At 43.3% G+C, this 17,729-nt stretch overlaps 1 protein-coding gene across 2 annotated transcripts in view; it reads left to right on the forward strand.

Annotated features, from left to right (window-relative positions):
• FAM168A (family with sequence similarity 168 member A) overlaps positions 1 to 17,729 on the forward strand; it is a 224,614-nt gene that overhangs the window by 62,346 nt on the left and 144,539 nt on the right. The gene's annotated exons all lie outside the window — the stretch shown is intronic.

Genomic DNA, 17,729 nt, shown 5'->3' on the forward strand with positions numbered 1-17,729 from the left:
AAACATTGGAACAGGCTGCCCAGGGAAGTGGTTGAGTCCCCATCCCTGGAGGTATTTGAAAGACATGTAGATGAGGCACTTTGGGACATGGTTTAGTGGGACTGGTGGTGTTGGGTCGACGGTTGGACTCGATGATCTTAGAGGTCTTTTCCAACCTTAATGATTCCGTTCTATTCTATTCTATTCTAAGAAATGCATAAGCTGAAGCTCCAGCAACACTGTATGTCTAGTGTATTTTATTGTGTTGATTTATAAAGTTAATAAACCTAAGATAATCAGCAGACTGGAGTAGAATACACAGGAGGTATGTGCTGCTCCTATAAAGAATTGTGAGAGTTAGGGTTGTTTCAGTGTTTATTAGTCTTAATATCTTCTTAGTAAATAATTTATTTTTGTTTTACATTAAAAAGAAGGCAGAAAGTACTTCTTGTGTTCGCTAGCTGGGTCAAAACCGGTGGGTTGGCAAAGGCACGATTCCTGGTATAAATTTCTGTCATTTGCCTGTAGACAGGCAAATTATTTTCTAATAGTTTATGTTGCAGCCTTTCATAAAAGAAAGCTAGAAACATTTTTTTTAAATATAAACTTTGCAGTGTAATGTGGTCTGTAAATTGGTTGGGGCAGGTTCTGTCTTAACTATTTATTTTTGTATATGGTGCCTAGCGTTATGAGACCTGAACGGGTCAAGCCCTCTAGGCATTTATATATAAGAAAACCAAATATGTTATAACAGTGGTATAACATGATATACAGCTAGCTAATAAATACGAACATATCACTTCAGGAAATCCCTGTGCTGCACACCGTTACGGGCTGGAAAGTATGCTGGGCAAATGCCACTGTATGCCTGCCCTGTGCTTAAATTTTCCCCTCGGTAGTCACGCTTGGTTGTTGCTGCAGAGAAGACACTGGGATAGCTGAAGCGTCAGTCTGACCCAATCCAGCTGTTCTTATGCAGGAGTATGGAAAAAAAAGGGTTGACCCCTCCCCTTTTATATATTTTGCTGCTTGCTTAGTAACATGAACTTTAAATGTCAGCTGCCAGGATACCCACTGAGTGTTCTGCTCCCACTCAAGTCAGATTTGCTGAAAACCAGATACAGACAGACAACAAAGTGCTGACGGGTGCTCTCTGCTCTTGGATCCACTGCGCTGCACCGGGATCGAACATTGAGGCATGCTGTGACCCTTATCCTCCCAATATTTTAGCACGCAGAAGCGCTCCAGCCCTGCTTTGGGAAAAACCTGCCCTGATTAGCTGCCTGCTCTTTGGGTACGGACAGAACCAGACTGTTGTTTCTTCCTCATCCCACCCTCAGCAACTCAACCTGCCTGAGGTGGGATGGGACAGAAAGTGCCAAGCATTTCAGAAGAGCTTTGCTTCGTCCTTGCTTGTGCCAATCTTGAAGCAACATCGATGGGCCCCTTTCCATCTCCCTCTTCCCCTTTTTGTTGAATATCATGCTGGAAAAAAGGATAAAGGAAAAAAAAAAAGGGACTTTGATGCTGCTGCTGTCCCCTTTTTCTGCACACTGCCCTGCATATCTCCAAGTTGAAGCAACAGTAGGAGACACAGTTGGGGCTATGCTGCTTTTTCTGGGCCTGAGAAACAGAGGTCCAGGGCTGCAGAAGGAAGAGGGGCAAAGCCAAGGGTGTGCGTTTGATGGGTTGTGAGGTAGGGAGAAGGCAGAGGTGGGGGCTGAGTTGCTCAGACTGCAGAAGTGGGACTGGCATTGATGGCAGATCTGGAAGACAAGATGTTTTTTCAAATGAGTATATGTTGTTAAGCGTTGGCTTTGCGTGAGAAAGAGAGCTGCTGGTCCGAGGGGCTGCTGGTCCACTTCGGCTCCAGATTAAGAAACTTAAGTTTAAGCTTTGTGTGTGCTAGGTGTCTGAGCTCCCAGCCTGGTCCCTGGAGGTCTCGAGGGTGGAACTGGTGGAGCCTGGGGAGATTTGGCTGACTAGCTGCTGGTTGTCCTCTTCAAGCTGATCGGAGTTGCTTTCCAGGCTGTGACTGGCCTGCTTGGGATCTCCACCAGCCACTTCAGACATTCACTTTCGTGTGCCTTTATCTTGGATTGAACCTCCCCCTTTTAGACTCGTGATGGTAAACAGTGTTCAGAAATTGAAAGGTGGAAGAAATGGATAAACTCTTGAACGTGTGTGTGCCCGACCTCTTAAATTAGTTTACTTAGGTTAGGTTATTTCCTGCTCGGGAAGTACCCCACTCCCCCAAATCCTAAGTGGAATTCCAGCAATTAAATAATTAATCACTCTGTGTGTGTAAAATCCATGCGTATCTAAAAATACCTCTCTTATCTGTGTAATGGTTTGGTTTGATGTAAATATTTTTAAACGTGCTTTTACATTAGGCTGGTTTTTATACAGTGTGTGTGAATGGAATTTGGCGTGTGGTTAACTGGGCCTGGACTTTATATATTTGTTCCGTTCACCTCAACGTTTCTGAACTCGTATGGAAAATTTCTGATCTTTAGTCTCCTGAGGATTTATGCCGGTTTGGTGGGGTCCGTTTGGTGTTCTTCATTGGGCGGGGAATGCAACAAATCCAGAGATGAAGTGAAGCATCTTGCCAGCAGGTGATGGATACTTCTCTGCTGTTGGGACATGACTACCTCACTTAGTGATTTTCTTTTCTGCAGCGTGAACAAATCCTTTGTTCGCAGATCTTAAGTTTTCTTGAATTGCCAGCTCTGTTTTGGAGAATAAATTTCCTTTCAGAGAACATCTGATACGGAAGGTGATTTCTATCCACCCAAGTTATGTATTGCATCCAGCTCTGGGGTCCTCAGCGCAGGAAAGACACGGACCTGTTGGAGCGGGTCCAGAGGAGGCCACAAAAATGATCAGGGGGCTGGAACAGCTCTGCTATGGAGAAAGGCTGAGAGAGTTGGGGTTGTTCAGCCTGGAGAAGAGAAGGCTCCGGGGAGACCTTACTGCGGCCTTTCAATATGTGAAGGGGGCTTATAAGACAGAGAGAGACTTTTCACCAAGGCCTGTAGTGACAGGACAAGGGGCAACACTTTCAAACCGAGGGATGGTAGGTTTAGATTGGACGTAAGGAAGAAATGTTTTACGATGAGGGTGGTGAGACACTGGAGCAGGTTGCCCAGAGAAGCTGTGGATGCCCCATCATTGGAAGTGTTCAAGATGAGGTTGGACGGGGCTCTGAGCAACCTGATCTAGTTGAAGGTGTCCCTGCTGATGGCAGGGGGGGTGGACTAGATGATCTTCGAAGGTCCTTTCCAACCGAAACCATTCTGTGATCCTATGTAGGTCCCAGGATCCTTATGAGACATCATAGGATTATTTGACGAGTGAAGGGAGATCCTTTTCCCTTGATTCTGGTGGAGTCTAATGTTGGTGATACCAAGGACAGTGGTTCGTGTTCCCTTCTTGTTCCCTTCTTTCCTTTGGGTCATGTTTAGAGGAGGAAATATGTCATATTAGAACATTGCTGATGTTTTAAAATACAGCCTTCCGTCTAATCTGAACATGTTGTGGGTTTTTAGTGTGTGTGTTTGCTTGTGCTCCGTGACACAGCTGTGTCTGTGAACACGCCTCTGAGTTAGGAGCACGCTGCTCCTCCGCACCACTTGGAAAGTGCGGGCAGAAGTGTGGCTGTATCTACACTGTAGTAGCGTATAAGTAGATGGAGCATAAATTGGGGTTCAAGAATATTGCTTATTGCTTCAGAGCTCTTTACTGGGGAGATACTTGAGGCTTACATCCTAAGAGCTGAAGCTAATAGCTGGTGAGAGAACGGCTGAGACTCTTAGCTTGAGGTTGCTGGTTTTCTGATTCAGATGGTGGGCTTGAGGGAAGACAACGCTTGCTGTTGTCTGTGGGGTGTAATCGGTTTGATTGTGAGGGCAGGTCAGAGGACCGGTGTTTTCCACCGTAACCACATCACTGGATCTGTGCTGAGCGTGTGACATGCTCGGGCATGCGAGCGGGAACGGCTGCCTCAAGAGCAGAACCCTCCACTGTGTTTCTTCTGCTCTCGTTGCTCTTGGTTTTACCCAGCAACCTCTTGCCATCTATTGGAAGAAGCAGGAAAGTGGACATTCTTGGTCCATGGTGGGGAATGTAGGTACTCTTCTTTCCCTTAAGCTTTATCTCCTTCATCTTTACACACAGCCTGAGAGTCATGGAGCAGCAAGGCTCTCTTAGATGTACCTCAGCTGAGACTGGTCCAAGTCCCACAAGGTGTCGGATTTTGGTTGGATTCCCTTTCATCCCTCTCTCCCACGCCAGTCACAAATATTATAGCTTTGGGAAGGCTTTGGATATGTAATTACTTTGCCCATCCTTGCTTACTGGGAATTTTCACTTCCTGAGAAGTTTTTTATTCCTTTGTGAACACTACTGCAATGCTGGATGTATCAGTGAAAGGAAACGCCCTCCGTGATGTGCCTAAATACGCTGTAACATATCACATAGGGACCCTTCTTCCCTGCGTAAGTGATGAATTTATAAAGATTAATGACCCAGCGTTTCACCCTAAGTAGCACTTGTGCAAATGCTTCTCTTAGTCAGGTCTACTCCCTTAAAAAACCCCTCTTTTAATGTTTTTGCCTCAGTATATCGTGGCGGTCAGAGTCACCGGCTAATCACACAGGCATGAACTGTGACTGCGGGTCCCCAAGCTGGGCTGTGTCACTTCCCATACCCACTTCAGCCCTCCAAGTGAAACCTGCGGTGTCCTTTGCCTGTCTGTGGTGCGTGGTGGATGCTGTGCCACAGGGATGCATCGTAATCGAGTGTCGGGTTAGGAACATCAGCCTGAACATCCCACGATGATTAGTTTGGGATGTAGAGGAACTATTTTATTGACAAAGCGGCTTCGTGATTCTTTATGGCTGAATACTGCTGACATACAGTAATTGTTAGAGGAGTGAGACTTCGTTAGGAAGATGACATTTCCCATAACAAGGAAAAAAATCAACTGTCAAAAATTGATTTAAAAACAAAGGAAGGTTTTACTAAGATTTATGGACATAAGCAGCAGAGAGGATCTCGGACACCAGACTTCTCAAGATGCTCTGGACTGACTTTCTACTTTTGATCTATGAGTTTATGTGTGTATTAAAGTGTGCCGTAGATACTGCCCTGAGGTATGTGGAGAGCACACCAAAATACGTTTTGTCTGTCTACCCAGCCAGAAAGACGCAGTTAGAGTTTCTTTTCTTTCTCTGAGTCTAGGATGTGAGTCGTATCTACATCTCTTCTTAAAAAAAAATGTATGTATCTTGAAAGCTTTGTGGCCTTGACTTCTTTTTGGACTGAGATTTACCACGTGGGTATCTTTTTGTAGCCCTGTGATGGCTGCTTCTCTTAGAGGCCAGACTGATGCCCGGCAGACTTGCAAAGTCAAGGTCTCAGTTGGCCGCTTCATGGAGAGCAAAGTGGATTTCGGAAACAACACAAGAACGGAGACCTGTGTTTCCTGATGAGGGGAAGAAGCAAAACCCGAATGAGGCAACTTTTCAAATGATGCATCGAAACGAGCGCAGCATGCTACAGAGAAGCTGCTGAAGTGGGCGATGGTGGGAGATCTCCTTGAGGACCGATTTTCTATTCCTGCTGAAGAAGTGCAGTAGCGTGCTCAGTTCTTGCAGTCTCTGTGGCTGAGATAAGATGATAGGGAAACATCCAGTACGTTCCCTACACCTTTCTGTAGCGCCTTCCCGCAGTGTTTGCTCCACATTTCTGCTCTCACAAAAGCCGTGCTGGAAGCAGTGGCCTTTCTTTCAGATGTATAATTTACCACCTCTTCCCGGTGTGCCAGCCTTGTTTGTATTGATAAATGAATGTTCTCTGTGTACAGCCTGCAGATAATTCTGCTCGTCGAGTACAATGCTGCTAAATATACCTGTTTCTGATTAAGTGCATTTGAATTTGTGAGTTTGGTTAATAAGCTACACCTTTCACAGGTTCTTTTGTTAACTCGTAAAAGCTGCGTGTTCTGATTTATAGTGCCAAAAGGGGTAAACTGACATTAAAAGCATTAATTAGTCTTGGTTGACTGCGCAAAGAATAGAGTTGGTGTGAGCCAGCTTTTGATTTAGCCCTTTGTGGGCCTTTGATTTTTGCCTAAGCTTGTTAAAGGGTCTGTATCTCTGGCTTTTTCGTGCTAGATTGTATAATTAGAGTTTAGTGTGAAATACAGTGATTGGGCTTGAAGAGCAAGAGCCCCGTACAATTATAAGCAATAAAGTTGTAAAGCTATTGGCCAGAGCTTTATGTATATTTTAATAGAGAAATGTTCTTTTTAACATGTGAATGTGATAACTGGGTATTGTTAGATTTGCGGTAACGATATCCAGAGGATTTGTTGTAAGCTGTGGGCACCCTTGGTAAACCTCGGAAAGGATATATTCTCAAGAGCCTTGGATTTGCCCGTTGTGCAGTACTTCCTAATGTAATGGCAGTTTTGTAAACTGCATCGCAGGCAGCACTGATGTTTTTTCTTTTTCCCTACATCTTCACCCATTTCGTACAGGCTGATAGGAAAAAAACCCAGACCTTGCAGCATCGCCTGGGTTTTATACGTGGAATTCCTACACTATAACATTTATGAGTGTATTTCAGTATATGGTAGTTTCTGTAGTACCCAATTCTAGCCATCAAAAGTTCCTCCACACAAAAGTTTGAAAATTAATTGAAATGCAAATCATAGGCTAGGTTTTTTTTAAATAGACCTGCCATAATTATGCTTGACTGCAAAAAAAGAATACCATTGATATAATTTTGATAATTGCCTCTGGTTTGTTTGTGAATTAAGATTTCCATCTGTCTGTATGAAGTTTCCTTCTGTCTTAGATATATATCACACTAACTGCTCTATAAAAAGAATATTGGACTGGGTTTCCATCCAAACTTGCTAATGCTTGTGACCGAAGAGCCGACGGTTGCCCAGTGCGGTACCTCCAATACTGCCTTCATTTCCTTTCTGTGGTAGTACGTATTTGTTGTAACAGTTGGCTGTGGGCACGTGTGATGTTGCTAACGGTGACCCGCTGTAGAAATGGTTTTTTTAAGCATGCAAATATCCAGCTGACCCAGAAGATTTTGAGTCCTTAGATGAGGGAGAATGGTGGAATACCTCTGAAGCTCCTCGGCTTAACAAAAAGCCTTCTTTGGTTTCCTGAATATTTTTTATGTGTATAATGACATACTGATGTCCTCTGTTGTAATTTGTTTGCGCGGTGAAGTTGTCTGCTGTTCTCTGTAGGCCAGTTCAAGGTTTGGCAGCTTTGAAAGCGTAACGGTGTATGCTTTTCCCTCCTCTCACCATTAACTATGTCAGTAGAAACCCAATAGCAACTGGAGACCTTCTCCGCAGGGAGATGTTAATGTTGGCTTTATTAGAGGGTACCACAGGTCACTGCTGGAGAGAGCCTCCCAGCTTCTGCTGGGGTTAGGACACAGTGAGAGCTGTCGTCTCGCTCCAGATACCCTCGTGCTCGGCTCCTAAACCTATGGTGTACCCTTCACAACGTGTCCACGTGCTACCTTTGGCCCCATGGCCGAAAGCTGCCGGGCTATGGACTAGCGCATGCCCACACTTCGCTGTCAAGGTGCTGCCTTTTTCCAACCCTATGGAAAATTCCCTTCTGTTTTAAATAACCGAGTCTCGATAAGTGAAGGTGGAAAGGGACCTCTGGTTTTTGGCATTTTAGCAAAGTTGTAAGGCAATGCCAGGATGGGTTTGGGGATTTTTTTATCATCTTCCTCTTGTTCAGAGTCCTTGCTTGAATCCATTTGTGAATGGAAATGGAAATGAAAATAGAAAGCCATTGCAAAGAATTGTGATTATCATTCTGCCTGGTCCAACAAAGGGTTGGGGTTAGACATAAACCTGTATTATTTGTTAAATGACAGATTAGGATTGGTTTTTGTCTTTTTTTTTTTTGACAAGTTGTAATTTAAAAATCAGACAGCTGTACAAACCGTTAAATCGCTGAACATTTAATCAAGCGTCAAATTTTGGGTACCCAGTACTACATCATGGGTTTCCAGGTTCTTTATGGAGATAACGTAACAAAACAGACGACGCGTGCGGGTCCCCAGAAGCTCTGTCTGCATCGCCGCGTCCTCTGCAGCGGGACGATGGTTTGCACCTCTCAGTGAGACTAACGATGAGAGCTGGTACTAAAGTTTCCGCGTGTGCTTGGGTGGGATTTTTGTGTTTGCTCAGAGATGGATGCAAAAAGAAGCATTTTCAGAAGAGGATGTTGCAATTAAAATAAAAAGCGTGGCCTGCCCAAGTACATACCTGTGTTAGTGCTGGCTTCACCACCAAATTAGTCTTTGTTTCTGAAGGATTTTTGAAAGCACTTGCGTGCTGAGTATCATCCTCTCATTATCATCATTGTTCCCTCTTGCTTGGGCTTTTTCTTTCATAATGTAAACAATTTCTAATGGTTCCTTCCTTCTCTGCTATCAAATAACGGCAAAAGAGAAAATCAGTAATATCTGAAGACTTGTTTTTCATGAGGCAGGCTGAGTTTTATAATGAAAACGATTGCTCCTTGCCTGCTCAGTTAGACATTAATGATAATTTGTCATCTCTGCAATATTTGCTTTTCAGAAAGAGTTTAAAGCATATGCTTCTGCTTCAGATATTAAGTTTGCTCATGATTATTAGTGTAAGACAAGGCCTGTGATATGCTATGGGGACAGTCCAGGCGAAATTTCCCCTTTCCTGGGAAGCCTGTAATCTAGAGTAGAAGAGGTGAACTAGGAATTTGGGCTCATTTTATTTGAGTTTGGGGAAAAGCCAGTCTTTAACAGGGATGGGGGGAACACCTTAAGTCAGAAGAGGACTGTGCAGGCAGGGCAGGTAGAGGGTATGGGCGGAGGAACAGCAAGGAGGTCCTAGGATTGAGTCTTGGCAGGAAGATGATTTTATTTTCATGAGCCTTGTAAACATTGCTAACCTAATTTCTTCAAATATATTACGGAGCTAGGTGGTGGGGAAGGCAGAGCAATTCTGCGGGGAGTTTAGTTTTAGATTCATTTAGAATCAGGAGTTAGACTTAAAACAATAATTAGAATTTAACCATTTCTTTTCAAAACCTGATATCCTAGAGAAATCAGGCTTATGCCTTACGCTCTCTGTGTGAGCATTTCCATTCTGCAAACTTTGGAAGTCTGATAAGGGAAGGAGAAGTCTCGGAGATGATTAAATTCTTCTAGGTCTCATGAAAATACAGCAAGTTAAAGGAAGAAGACTTTTTGTAAGTGGGTAAAGTGGCAACATGTATTCACACAGAAGGTGCCAGAAAATCTTCAGTGATCTGATAAACGCTGTACCATGGGAGAAGCTGTGTTTTGAGTTTCCACTTGACCAAAGTCAATCGACGTGAGAAACAACTCCATGGGAAACCAATGTTCAAGGAGCTCCTTGTTTTCTATATTCTTTGTTTTTTTTTTTTTTGTGTCATTGAATCAATTCATCATATACCTCAAGCTTTTTTCTCTGGGGAAAAAGGTAAAAGAATATTTTGAGCGATGAGGTAAGATTATGAGAGTCAGGAGTGGGGTAGTTGCATGTCATTTCAGAAGTGTTATATCTATTCAAAATATACTCTCCAAGTATAGGAGAGTGGGTATTTACTCGTTCCTTTCCTGCAAAAACCCCAACTGACACCTGCTGCTTGGCAATTTGTCCAGCTGTCTTCAGGAAAGGGTAGTGGAAACAGAATTTCCAGAATTGTGTTTAATGGGTTTAATTAGACTGGTGAAGGGATTAGGGGGGACTGGAGGCAGGATTAGGAAGCTGTTGTAAGAGGTCTCAGACAACCTAGAGAGGGGGGAACTCTCTCTGCCTTGCTTTCATTTTTGGTTGGGGTTTATTTACTTATTTATTTGAATTAAAACCATTTGGAAAAATGTGGTAGTGCATTTATACCCTAGAAGAAATCCTATGCATGCGTTTGAATGGCTAAATACAGAAAATGAGACATCTGGGAATCCAGCTATGCACCTCGAGAGGTGATGGTGGTTGTGGAGGACTTTGGCGTATTGAACTGTGAATGTCCTCTGCATATTCAGGGAAATGGAAACTGCCTTAAACTGCATTTTTAGCAAAACTTGGTTCCTAACAGCAACACAGACAGATCTAAAATGACAAATATCTTTAGCAGCACAGAGATATTTAAGAGCTGGTTCTTCCCTCACTTATCTGTCAGTTTGTTGAGGCTCCCAAGTTTGTTTCTCCTGCCGCAGCTTGATAACATCGTTAGCGCTTGAAGCAGGGTAAAGAATGCGGCTCTCGATCCCGTGCAGTCGCTGTTGATGCTCCTGCGCGGAGAAGCAGCAAAATGCTTCGGGCTCGAGCTCAGGTTCTGACAGGTAAAAACATTTCCATTTGCTTGAAAGAGCTGTATGCCCTTCCGTCTTCCCCGAACGCATCTGAGTCCTTGAGGCACTGAGTTGCCGGCGTCTGCCTTGTTTGGTGGACAGATTTTTGGGTGGGAATGAAAGCCTTTGAGCTTCTATGTTGTTTTTCACTCTCAGTCAGCACATCCTTAGAAATAAGTCCGGCGTGTTGGGACCACCGGTGCGCAGGGCATCGTACCGTGTGCCGGTACAGCCAGGAAAGTGTGAGCCCATCATCTCTTTACAGCCGCAGCCCGAGGACGGTTATTCACGGCTGCCACGAATGTTTCGGTCTTTGACTTGCCGTCATTTGTTTTCCTTCCCCACTTGAAGGAATTGGTTCTTTCCAGTATGAGAAGCATTAAATTGACTCATCTACTTTGTTTGCCGAAGTAGCACTTTGAAGTGAATCTTTGAAGTTTCTCATATGATCTGGGATTCGATTAGGCCACTTTTACCCAGCAATCTCATAGCAGGGATTTTATTTGGGAGAATCTCACTAGCTATTTCAGTCCAACAAGTATAAGCAGCCCTTCCTTCAATTTTAAGGCTATTACCTGCTCAGATAGTGCAGTAATTGAGGGAGTGGAATCGTACCAATGCCTAATAAAAACAAGTTCAAGCTACAGTGGAATCGATTCAAATACAGGAGGAGAGGCCCTCTTTCTTGAAAACTTTATATAAAAGTCCACTCTGTCCTTCTTCCAGAGATCTGTGCTTATATTGCTGTTTTCAAGTTGAGATGTTGAATAACCTAATAACGTCAGGTATACAAAATATTTAGCTGATTTTTTAAAATATATATTTTTTTTTAATATAAGGGGAAGGAAGGAAGGAGAAGGCACCTTTTAGTTCTGCCATTTTTGATCCTAACTCGCACAGTTTTCAACGTTCACTTTTAATACTTGACGTGTGCTTGAGCATGCAGACGTTATGGGGTCATCCGTGGTATCAGCAGAATCTCGCTGGTCAGCTTTTTGAAGCATGTCTCTAGTGTTAAGTCTCAAACTGGAAAGGTAATCCCCTCTGGAGTCTTGACCTACTCTCAAAATTACTTTCTCCTGCTCTTTTGAGCCTTTGGGTTCTATTCCAATGTTTTTTTCCTCTTCATCAAGACGGCTTGCTTAATTGCTGTGACTGCTAGGCAGAAATCTTACTCTCCTGTCTTACAGACCTCCTTTTCTTCAGTTCCTTCATAATAAAGTAGTTTCTGGAACAGGGCCAGGCCTTTAGCCCAAAGTGTCTTCTGGCTTTCATATCAAATGAGGAACAGCACAGCCAGAGTTCTGTCCTAATCCCTCTTCCCAAAGACAAAGACGTCGGCACTGTCTAGACACTGGGGTTCAAAAGACTTTATTCACTTTTTCCCATGTGTTAATTCAGGGCTGAGGGTTCCCTCTTTCTCCTTTTCATCCCACATAATAGTCCCCAAAGCCTCCCAATCTACCATAGCTCGACGGATGAAATCCCGTGTTCAATTTGGGACAGAAGCGTACAATTTGTGGTGGTCTGCGCCCCTTTGGAGCAGAGTCAATGAGACAAGATGTGGTGAGTTCTGGCTGGTGGTCCTCGTGGTGTACGGACGAAGCATTGGTCATTTAAAATACCTTTCTTTTCGTATCGAAGCTGCATTCAGTCAGAAGATATTACACAACAGCTGCCAGCTGTTCTTAACCTTTTATACTTCTTTTATGGCTTACTTAATGCAACAGCCTTTCCTTGGGTCCACGTTGTACAGCTTTTCAGTGGGGGAGTGGATCCTTACAAGCTACAGATTTTGAGTAGGAAAAGCTAACAGCTTAGCTGGTTTCCCAGTCCTTTGAAATTTTCCTTCTACTGATGGCAGGTTTTGACCTTTTTTTTTTTCTTTGGAAGTGTTCTGCTGGGAAGTTTAGCTAATGGGAGATCATTAGGATCCTATTTACCTTTGGATGTGACCGAGTTATGTAATGAAGAGGAGGTCAGGTACAAAAACATTGGGAAAGCTGAAGACAAATTGGTAGAGGAGCAAAAGCTGCCTTAAGAATGTTGTCACAAATTCTTTTTGCCCAATGTTCTCCCTCATTTTGGAGACGGGTTCCTTGCGCGTATTTATTTTCCATTTTTCGTGTTAAAGGGTGGAAATAGTGGTCTCCAACCAAAACAGCCGATGCATTCTCTTGCAGGTGTGAAAGGCTTTTCCCAGGTTGCCAACCTCCCCGAGGAAGTATGCGTAGGATCTGTGAAGGTGCTGGCCATACTCAGCCCCACACCGAGACCCGTGGCTGGCATGAATCTGCAAATAAGTGAGATGCTGCTCTGAGAGGAAGAAATGTAAATAGGTGAATTAGAAGCTTAGAAGCTGCAGTTAGACGTAGTAAAAATGTAAATGGGAGAAAACCAAACAAACTTGAGGCTGTCTTAGCACTGCAGTGTGTGCCTTTTGCCTGTCAGTCTTTCTGGATGTCACAGCTGGGGACAAGGAGGAACGGTGTGTTTTGTGTCTCGTATACAGCCGAGTGTGTAATTTCTAGTTAAAAATAAAAGACAGCTTAATGTCAAGATTGCAAGTTCAAAAAGCATAACGGGGCTGCACATCACGAACCGCACTTTCATTTTGTTCTATATATATGGGGGGCCTTAGCAGCAATATTTCTGTCCGGCTTTCTCTCTCTCCAAAAACACCATTCATTTTGTGAAAGGTGCCTTGGTCTGAGGGCTAGGGCAATTTTGGGGGAATTGATTTCTTGTAACTTTAGCCACCTAAAAGTGAAGCACCTCGTTTCTTGTCTGGGCTCCTCTCATAGTTCATGGGCGCGCACAGACATCTGCAGCAAATGGTCATCCCACCTGCTATGGACAGTTGTGTTAAAATGGGGTGAATTTGCCTTTGAAGTTTCTTCCAATTGATGATGGAGGACATCTGGACCAGTAACGTAGCTTAGATACCAAAAATTTAAATGGAGATAGTTAGGGAAGATAAGCGGTACCCCGCGAGCTTTGCCTACGTTGGTGGCTACTATTGGATATACATATGTGCTTATGTAAGAGATTTAATTAAAATTAGTCATCTTTATAGAAACCTAAACCAAGTATTGTAGATCAAATGATTTATAAGAACCTAAACCAAGTATTGTAGATCAAATGATCTATCTAGGAATTGTACATTGGCTTTGAACCTGTTTCGAGTGGCCAATATCCTATTTCTCTTTTCTTAAGGGGGGCGCTGAGAGGACTTAGATCTTGCTCAAGGAGGGAAAGCTGATCATAAAAATAACTTCAGTGCACTACCCTCCACACGCTGTACAAGACAGATCTATTACCGTAGTGTAAGCTGCGGTCTTGTTTCTGAAGGGACTTCAAAATAGGGATTTTGGAAACGATCGTGGCAGCCCTCCACGTTCGCCAGGATGCTATTGCCTTGTCTACGGGCAGGTCAGGTTTGAAAGGTATTTCTTCAGCAAAAATGCCTGGAAAAGAACTGAAAAATTTGCTGTTCATCACAAGTTAACAATAAAATGGTTTGTCAATGGACTGTGAGGGTTGTTTCACAGGTACTGCTTGAGGATTATTTTTGTCAGTTCATTAAAGGTTTTGATGGGGATTTATAAGCTGATAGCTTTGGTTGCTCTGGTGGACTTGGTTTTGGGTTACTAAATACTTTGCATTTAATGTTCAAATAACGTGGGATTTCAGAATCGGTAGCCAATTCCCTTGTTGATTTAAAAAGGATTATAGGCAGAAAGCTTACAGACTACGGAAAGTAATTGAGTGTAATGATGTTGTATAGGAAGACCACTGCAGCTTATTTACCATCACTTGCTTCCTTTGATGCCTCCCCTCCATTTAGCGGTCTCTCCGGCCGGATTGATAACGCTGGCATGTCACCGGAGCATCCTCGGACTCCCTTCCCCCAGCCGCCGGCGTGGAGGAATGGCGAGTTCTTCTCGTCAGCCAGCCTGCTCGTTGCCTTCCAGAGCGTCTCGCTGTAATTCAGTTATGAATCATTGCTTTATTTGTCATGTCAAGCTCCAGCAGGACGGTTTAAAGTGCTTTTAGTCGGCAGTAATTTGAGGCGCTCTGCCAAACCGTTCAGTTGTTGTCAGAGCCGGCGGTGGCTGCAGCTGATACGATGATAAAACACGTCCTGACTGCAGATTATTGCCGCGGTGGCAGGAAGGCTGTTCATTTTTACATGTGGCAGGCAATAAGAGCTAATTAACAAGCGTATGAATTTGTTGGGTTTATCCCTGGGGATTACGGAGCGGGTGTAGGTATTCGAAACTGTTAATGTATATATTCTACTGCCTTTTATATTTTTAAAAATTCATTTTCCTGAGTGTTATTTTACACTGAAAGTGTATCAGCAGAATATGGGTCTCTGTAGTGCAATCAGAATATTTTCCACACAAGAGGAAACGTGTATTAAATTTTTCTCCTCAAACAGAAATACAACTTGCTTTAAGGAAAAAAAAAATTCCTTTTGCTACCTTAAAATAATTTGTTGGGGAAAAAAATTACTTTTTTTGTATGAAGGTTTTGTGTCTGCAGGATCCCAGCCGAATGCCATGTAGGAATCGGCTGGTGCTAATGTTGATTTAAAAAAAAAAAAAATCAGAATTGCTTGGGCACGAGAGGTTACCAGTCAAATATTGTTTAGAGAAACTGTTGTGATGTGCTGCCTTTAATACCCCACCGAGGGGTGTAGATGGGCAATAGTATGAGTAGTGTGGGCAACAGTAAAATCATTACTTTTCTCCTGATCATTTAACTAAATTCATAGTAGGAATATCTGTGTTGGTAAAATGAGAGAGGAAAAGATTATCCATATACATATGTTGTTCTTGCTCTCATCCCCCAGCTCCAGACCTCGCCGCCGGTGCAAGGAGAGCGTTGCAGGATGCCTCGCGGCTCTGCCTTTGACTATATATATTTTTTAAAGAGTTCCTCCTCCTTTCTGCCGCTTTGATTCTGCTTTTCCCTTTGAAAGCCAGACATGTAGCTGAACCTTCAGTTCTCATTATCGTTGTCATCTTTTGTGTCCATCTTTTTAAATTTTTTTTTCAATCCCACCTGTGAAATAGGTATGGTTTTAAAAAAGAAAACCCGAACGCCAGGTTTACGATCGGGTTTTTGTATCACTCTGCCGTGGCTCGCAAATGAGTGTTGGCCTCAGAATGGACACAAATGGGTTCACTGGCTCTTAACTGTTTTTGCAGGATGATAAATTTAAAGCAGGGGGAATCAAAATGTAAAGGTAATGCCTCCGAGAAAAGGTGTCTCGCATCTGGAAGAATCGGTGTCTTGCTGGAGCTGAGCTCCAGGCAATTTTATGAGAACCAAATCGGAGCTTCAAATGCTGCTGTCCTCTCATATTAGGTTTTTGCCAGTAGTGCAGCCCCATCAAAATAACAAACCGAAGCACCTCACGTTCAGTATTTATACTTGGGAATCCTCGGTATGGGATGACGTTACGCCGTTGGGTTTTTCTGTGTGGCTGTTTTCCTGCCTCCCAAAGTTGAGTGTGCTGGGAGCTCCGGGAGTTGTCGTCTCACGCTGAAGAATAAAGCACGGCTATGAAAACCTTCAGACTTAGTATCTTCAGGAAAGAAGAATTATAAGGAAAGAAATGTGCCTTTTCCCGGTTAGGGTTAGGGTGCTGCCCAGACTCACTGGGCAGTAACATCTGAAGGGGGCAGACCTGCTCTTGGAGGTCCCCTTCCTGTCCTCCGTTCCTCCCCAAGCTCTTTGAGGCAACGACAGGTTTCATGCGGTGACAGATTTAATGCCGAAATGCTGTTAATGTCTGAAAAAACGGAGTGCGGCATTTAATGCATTTTTTTTAATCAGTCCTTCATCTGGCCGTTTGATTTTTATTGCGTGGATACAAAAATTGCAGCATTCAATGACAGATTCAAGAAGCCCCATCGCAAGCGATTTTGGAATAACCTGCTTCTAGGAGATCCTTTTAATACATTTTATTTGATGTTTATAAGTCCCGATACTTTAGGTTTTTCACCTTTAAAACATGTGCGCGTGTGTGTATGTGAATTCATTTTAAGCTTCAAATCTCTTCTTGAATCACACTAAGCTTTTGCGCACAGTGTTTAGTAGTGAGTTTTGCAAACTTTGAGTAAATTGCAGTTGAATTTTACTTTGTTCTCTTATCCCTTGTTCCTGTAGTATATGGTGGGGTGAACAGTGGTATTTAATTTAATTTTTCATATTGTCTTTTTTTAAGATACTGCTTTCGTGCATGGTGTTTTTCTCTTGAATTTAAACCGATGCAAACCTTTGTTTCTTTACCGGGGTAAATTTTTCCTAGCATCCAATTCGTCTCATCAGCCACCTGAAGTGGAAAAGGAGAGAAGGGAAGGGGGAAATGTGGGTGCGTCGGGGGTACGTTATGCAGCTTCTCTGGTTGGTGTTGTTTGGCTTCTTTGTGCTCCCTTCCATGTTCTTCATCCAGTCCTTCTTGTCACCATTGCTTAATATCTTCATATTTTGATAAGCCTTTTGTGAAATTATTAAAAAAAAAAACCAAAACATTGAGCCCTTTACATTTGTTGTCAGCTGCCAGTGCAACCCAGCATTATGTAGGAGGATTATTGCCTGAGTGTTTGAGAGGCTGCCTGAACACTTGACTTTGAAAGCAGCTTGCGCTCAGAGGTGCAAGGGGGTGGAAGGACAATGAGATACAGCGCCGTTCAGCTTTCAAGGGAATTCTCCCTGCCGTGCACGTCACTGTCCTGCACCGATTGCCCCAAAATATCCACCTTTCATGAGCACCTGGGACGTTGGGGTGTCCAGTCGAGCAGCAGTGTTGTGCATACACTAGTGTGCTCAGTTTGCAGAGATTTTGGAAGATGCTGCTACCCAAGTCATTAATGCATAGCTGAAGTCCTCATGATATATGAGCGGGATATATTGTTTTATTCCGTATACACATGTACTACCTTGCATCTCTCAGCAGATGATTTCACTGGCTGCACTCCTGTCAGGGCTCTCTGAATCTCCCAATTTAACTGGGAGAATATTATGATATTCTGAATGAATATCATATGTATGAATATTCATACTATTATGAATAATTCCATCCCTGCAAACATTACCTTATCTCTTTCGCTTTCCTTTCCAGTTTTAGCGCTGTGCACGAAATACTGCTGGTCATAGAATCATAGAATCATAGAATCATAGAATCATTGAGGTTGGAAAAGACCTCTAAGATCATCGAGTCCAACCGTCAACCCAACACCACCACCCACTAAACCATGTCCCTAAGTGCCACCTCTACACGTATTTAAATACCTCCAGGGATGGGGACTCCACCACTTCCCTGGGCA

The sequence above is a fragment of the Aptenodytes forsteri genome, unplaced genomic scaffold (assembly GCF_000699145.1).
Source record: "Aptenodytes forsteri isolate BGI_AS27 unplaced genomic scaffold, ASM69914v1 Scaffold231, whole genome shotgun sequence".
In the NCBI taxonomy this organism is placed as follows: domain Eukaryota; kingdom Metazoa; phylum Chordata; class Aves; order Sphenisciformes; family Spheniscidae; genus Aptenodytes; species Aptenodytes forsteri.